The sequence below is a fragment of the Aptenodytes forsteri genome, unplaced genomic scaffold, assembly GCF_000699145.1.
Source record: "Aptenodytes forsteri isolate BGI_AS27 unplaced genomic scaffold, ASM69914v1 Scaffold2, whole genome shotgun sequence".
Lineage (NCBI taxonomy): Eukaryota > Metazoa > Chordata > Aves > Sphenisciformes > Spheniscidae > Aptenodytes > Aptenodytes forsteri.
The window spans coordinates 12,051,219-12,058,221 of record NW_008795695.1 but is presented as its reverse complement, the minus strand read 5'-3'; positions in this window follow the sequence as shown (position 1 = coordinate 12,058,221).

Sequence of the window (7,003 nt, the reverse complement as noted above, 5' to 3'; positions counted from 1 at the left end):
CTTTCTGCATCCAGTTAAGATCTGCGTACAGTCCTCTCTCTCTTACTGTTTCAGAGCAGTCTAACATCTGCTTAAATGCTTCACAGAAAATGTTTGCTCTAGAGACCATACAACCTATATTTGACATAAAAGTCAAGAAGCAAACCAAAATTATAAGAAGTTACTCATAACGCCATGAGCATTGTGCCTGTTTTCATGGTTATTTTTTGTTCAAATTCCAGCCATCCACTTCTAAGACAGTTGCTCTGCAAACAAAGCCAGTAACTTTTACTTCCATTCATAGGATGTACCAGTTACCACTTTTTTAATACGCAAACACTAACAGGATAATTTTTACTATGAGACCTACATGGACAATATTTCTATTTCCAGTCCTGAAATACCCTGGCAATAGAAATTTTCAAGGCGTTGGCTGCAATGAAGCAACATAGACAACTTTTATTTCCCCTTCATTTTACATGTGTAGAAAAAGTACAGCAAATGCAAAGCCAGTTTCTGTTAACAAAGAATTTGCTTTAAATTGCCTCTGCAGTTTTGATACCACCCTTAACAATTTCTTAATGTCTTGTCAGTCCAGGACCTAAGATGGATACAGTTCTTTGATGTCATGGAGCCCTGGTTGTAATCATTAGCTTAAGCTGATATTTTAGGGCACAGGTTCTCATCCAGCAACACGTATCTCTCCAACGAAGTGCACTGGTGTTAAAAATGAGGGCAGTGATCAAGCAGCATGACCTGCTGGGATTACTAGCATCCAGGGATGCTTCTGCTAGAAGGAAGAGACCATACTGAAATTTGCAGGCTCCACAGGCAGGTGTCTGGAGGAACAAAGGGCAACAAGCCAGAAGAAGAGGTGGGAGAGAGTAGGATGACAACAGCAGAACAACATAAGATACAGAAGAGAGCATGCTGTGGCCCTGCCAAAACAAGAAGAAAAATCAGCCTCTGTTTTAAGGTGTCATTTGTGATGAATATGGCTCTTTGGTTCTCGCTTTTTCCTTTCTTCCCTAATGGACAGCTAGGAGTTCCTGGGGTTTGACACCATGTAAGCCTTTTTGGCTGGCAAGAAACTGCATCCATTCCTCTATGCTATAAAGTCTATGGAAGAGTTTAAGGGAAGAAAAACTTCCCAAAAGATTGTTTAATAATATTTCCCCTACAACATTGCAGTGGGGGAAGTTTGGGTCCTCTTGGAACAGGCTTTGAAAACTGCATGTCCTGAGGGCTTCACAAGGTGTAGCAACTATACCTGCGGAGATACATTCGCAGTTTCTCCACCTCACCACCTGCACCTGTGGGTCCTAAAAAGGGGGATCTAAAACCAGAGGAAAACCTATAGAACAGTAAATACAGCTCTGTTGACCACCGTCCTACTTACTTCTTCCTCAGCTGGCTACTCCTTGGCTTCATGCACATCTCTTGCTCTGCAGGGCACCCTGCGTGAAGTCCAGTTAATGTCAGAACAGGCACAGCTGTTCCTACCCATAGGGGGAAAGGTAAAGGCTTCCTCTCTGCATGGCAGCCCAGGGCTGTGATTAACAAGGCAGCTGCTATTTGCTGCTGCCTCTTCTTCACTCATCAATCAACTGAGCAGCCAAATGCCACAAGGAGGAAACTTAGCTTTGTTAGCTTGCATTCAGATTACTTGTTTCAGGAGAAATTTGACTGAGGCATGTAAATGCATTTTTTAAGAGCATGAGAAAAAATCCTCTAAAAATACCAAACTGTCACTCTGAATAAGTCTGGAGGTGAACCACTGATATTAAAAATGTGATTTGAAATTGGGTAGTTTTTAGCAAGTATTACTACAAGGCTCAAGAGAGGAAGAACCACATAGAACCTTCATTTTATGGAGATGATCTTACAATCTATACATGCCTCTAACACGGTGTACAGGCACTAGGAGGAGCCAGAAACAAAAGACTGCAACGTCACACCCACCTGAAGAGCCACACTCGAAAGCACCACACAGAAGGTGAACCCCTCTCTCTATATAAATACATATGTATGTATATAAAAATGCATGTGACTGTGTTTAAATATGGCTCTGTTGCACAGCAATTGCTGAGTTTGGAGAAAATTCCCTGTTACGTCAAAGGCATGTTATAATACACTTTTGTCTAAAAGCTGTCTTTTCCAGTATTTCCTTCGCTAAGCAGCATGGTTTCTGCCTGACTGACAGCTGGGAGTGGAGAGATGATGTGCATCTCTGGACTCTTCAATCCTTGGCTCCCTATTGAGACTGCCAAGGAGGAGGCCGGTCTATCCCAATGGTTTCTGCAGTGCAGACAGTCGTCTAAGAAAATGCAAGAGGATTAGTAGTTGTAGCTTAACACCTATTATGATAACATATAGTCAACACACTTGAACATAATGTGAACTCATGACTGAGGAGTGAAAAGCTTTTTACCCTTCGCCTGTGCCATAACGCATTGCATTCTCCTTCATTTGCATAACCGTATTGTGTGTGAGCCTGTACCCACGCGCTCCAGACTCTTAAGTGTTTTAGCCTTAGCGCAGTACCCATGGGGGTGTGCCTTGGGATGACATGCAACACAAAACTGGTACATGCCCTTGGATTTTCTTAGCTGTCTAGCTGAGTTGGAGCATTTTCACTGTTCTTCTAGATGAAGGTGTGGGTTCTGAGATTTTTCACAAGCCTTTATTTCATACTCTTGCTATTAATTTCCTACAACATTGCTTGAAATGCCTTTGCTCTCAGTCTAAAAGTTGAAGATCTCTTTTACTACTTACCAGGTCCTTTCTTCTTTCTGATGCCCGACATTCCCAAAGCCAGTTGGTCTTAGTGTCCTCAAGCATGTGTCTGAGGAGTGTATGAGTGTTTGTACTGCATGGGAGAAGCACACGTCCCTGGGAATTCAGCATCTCCTGGGCTGGAGGCCAAGATTCAGAAGGAGAGGCAGGAATCTCTCCAGTGGTTCCTTGTCAGGAGATTCTTCAGCTCTATCTTGGACATGGAAAGCCTTAACCATTTGGGCACAATGTTAACTCTAAGCCTAAATTAACCTGTAGGCATGAAACTTCATGTAGCTGGAATCACCCACCATCTCTAGACTGCCGTCCTTGAGGAAGGCAGCTCACAATACTGCTTAGAGTACAGCAATCTCTCCATCCCAGCACCATCACCTCTGGTGATAGTTGCACTCTCTGGTGGAGAGAATATTACTGGCTCCAGCAGGTGAAAATAGAGAAGAAAATAAAAAAAGCTTGTCTGTCATGTTTTAGTTTCTGAAAACTCATGGTATTTTACTGAAGTCTAGTAAATATATTTTTGAAGAGTCATCATCATAGAAAAAATAATACTCTCAAAAATATCTTTCCTTCTTCCATTGCAGTGCCAGATACAAATAGTAAAAGAAACAATCAGCAATTCCAGACAAAATGTCTGTTGTTAGCCTTTGTTCCTTTCGCAAAGTTGTGACCACTTAGGAACAGATTATTTACCAGATAGTGGAGAGTTGGGAAAGTGTGGTCCTACAGAGAAAAGCAAAATAGTTACAATATGACAAAATGACAAGAGACTTCTAAAATTAATGGGTGAAATATTGATGTGCAACAATGAATACAAACACCATGGTGCCGTTACGTGTGTGCTTTCTCATGTTGGGGTTTTTTTTCCCTTGATAGGCTGTATTTTTGGTGCGTGAATGGCTTCAAAAGAAAGTACAAGTATCCAAGGTACACCAAGTTGGGTCCATGATTGCTCTAATAGGATTGAAACATGGCTTCGCAGTTTTGCTTTATATCTAAATACATAACTTGAAATTATGTTTGGTCAAAATAAAACATTGTGACCCATTTGTTTTGAAACTTAGCCAATTTGTCAACATTTATATTTGTGGGCACGGTTGTTTTTTCAAGATTTTTTTTTTTAGGACCATGCCTGTATGTTAATAACATATAGTAACAAAGCTATAAGAGCAATTTTCTGATCTAATGAAAAACTCAGCTCCTGGCAGTATGCCTTCTTAAGCACTTAAGAGATTTAGGCATTTGGGCAAAGAACAACTAAGGGACCTAAATGAATTGAACTTTTTCTACTATGAAGTCATGGTAGATATATTACTTTTTTCAAGAGATTGGTGCTTGGATAGATCAGATATCTCCTGATATTGCAAAAGAACCAAAAATAACAGTAATTGGTCAAAGTGAAGGTGTAATGGTATCATAATCTCGGAGCCTTTTTTGTATGGAGCAAGACTCCTTCATTAAGAAGAGGATGTTCTCTGGAAGACATGAAGTGGGGGGAGTTATTCCAGATCAAGAGCCAGCCCAGTGCTAGCCTCCTTGCCCCCATGCTAGCTCCTAGCTATGAAAGCTTGCTTAGCAGCACCTCCTTCGGTTCTAGACTGCTGACCGTCTTCCAACAAGGCTTCTCTGGGCATCCCACCTGGCCCTTGTTCCAGCCCTTCGCACACCCATCACTCTCTTTCTCAGACAGCTGTCGCAAAGCAGGGGACAACATTTCTGGTATGTCGAGTCAAGCGAGACAAGACAGGTCACACATGCTGAATCTCACCTAGGAAGGGGCTACAGAAAACAGACCAGAGAGTACATGTAAAGGCAGGACCAAACGGAGGAACTCATCTTCTGGCTTTAGCACTGTGCCTCTCCTTGTCCCATAACTCCTGAGCAAACTTGCCACAGTCAGCAGGTAGAAGGACATGCCTGTTACCTGCCTCTGGCACAGCAGGTAAAAGAGTGGGAGAGAGGCTGAAATGCTACATGTGAAAGGGGAAATGGTCCCCTCTTCCATGGGAAGTAACATGCCGAGGGGTCACACTTCAGGTGTGAAGATTAACAGGTCTACTTCTGCCAGCAGAGCTGTCAATGAAAAGTGTGCAGTGGTATCACCTCAGGCTGACTGTTACGCTAGCAAAATCTCATAATGAAGACATGGTTATAGCCACCTCACAGGTAAAGGTGGCATCACACAGTGATTTCCTGGGACACTGGAAAAAGCTCTGCTGGGCAAAGTGCAGTTTGGCCAAAATAAGCACCTCTTACACTTTTATACTCTCCTGACAAAGCACTTGTTTCAGATTTCATGTTAGACTGCAGGTATGGCCCCTTATGAACCTTCTCTTTCTTTCATGTGTGTAAAGAACTACAGTGGGGCTCAGAGGCAGAGAATTAGTGGGAAAGGTTTGGATTGATTTTATCTCTGTGCATTGTAATTGTATAAGTGATCATTTAATTGCAGTGATTGAACCTAAAATCTCATAATGAAGACATGGTTATAGCCACCTCACAGGTAAAGGTGGCATCACACAGTGATTTCCTGGGACACTGGAAAAAGCTCTGCTGGGCAAAGTGCAGTTTGGCCAAAATAAGCACCTCTTACACTTTTATACTCTCCTGACAAAGCACTTGTTTCAGATTTCATGTTAGACTGCAGGTATGGCCCCTTATGAACCTTCTCTTTCTTTCATGTGTGTAAAGAACTACAGTGGGGCTCAGAGGCAGAGAATTAGTGGGAAAGGTTTGGATTGATTTTATCTCTGTGCATTGTAATTGTATAAGTGATCATTTAATTGCAGTGATTGAACCTATGGCTTTTTTTTTTTTTTGGTCATTGTTCTGCTTGTAGCTTTAAAAATGAAATTGATTAACTAACTATGATCTCATCCTGCTCCCTTTGCTTGTATCTATACCATGGGACTCAGGGTAGTCTCAGATCTAGCACCACCTACCTCCAACAAATCTGGAAATTTCAAACAAATAGCCAAGGTCCTAAAATTCTGCCCACATTCTGTCTGGGGGGTGAAAAAGACCATCTCCGGAAACTCAGATGTGTGATGAACCTGGCAGCACTAGTTAACGGGTGAGATATTTCTTTGTTGTTCATGTGCCTAGGGTAGCTCTACTAGCAAAACATTCTAGCACAGACTAGGTCACAGTAAGCTACAGGTCTGCAGTTTTCTTCTTGCCTTTGCAGTACAGAGTGAAATGGTTAACAAAATTCATACTTCAAAGGACCAAAACAGGACATGTGAGGTAGCTGCGATGAGTGATGCATTTATAACTCTCTTGTTCCAGAACCCTTGTAAAATCAACTCTGTATCAATCTCACTTCGCATTTTTTAAACTTGCTTTGCAGCCATCACTGACAGAGATATACATTTGCTAATTAAAAGAAAAGCTGAGATTGGGGAAATACAGAAGTTACTTAATAGAAATACAGCACATATAGCAGAGCCTAGGAGCAAGTTAGAATCACAGTTCCCAGCTTCAAAGTACACAAAATTATGAAAAACTAATTACTCTACTAATTGCATCCCCAGAGCTAGGCTTTGATGGGTAAGATCCTGAATGTTCAGAGAGGGCTATTCCAAGTTCACAGGTGCACAAAAAGGGAAAATAATTAAATATTAGCTGCCACATATTTTTGCTATGTAAAAAAAAAAAAAAAGTAAAATATTTCTAGTAACAAGATAGTTGATAAAGTTCTGTAAAGGAAAACTGCTTTTAATACCTCAATGTAATCCTTTACTCATTCTTGTCATTTCATATTCATTAATTAGACTCACGAAATTCCTGCCAGTTAAAAAAAAATTGTCCACGTGGCATATGTAGGGAACTGGAACATGGGACAAGCTAAGGGCAGGTTTGTCTGCCACAGTGCAGTGCTGTATTAGAAATCCCTGAGCTATTCGCAGACAATCTGGTATAGCACTGTGCAATACTGGGCAAAGATAGAATCATAGAATCATTAAGGTTGGAAAAGACCTCTAAGATCATCGAGTCCAACCATCGACCCAACACCACCATGCCCACTAAACTATGTCCCTAAGCGCCTCATCTACACATCTTCTAAATACCTCCAGGGATGGGGACTCCACCACTTCCCTGGGCAGCCTGTTCCAATGTTTAACCACTCTTTCAGTAAAGACATTTTTCCTTACATCCAATCTAAACCTCCCCTGGCACAACTTGAGGCCATTTCCTCTCGTCCTATCGCTAGTTTCTTGGGAGAAGAGGC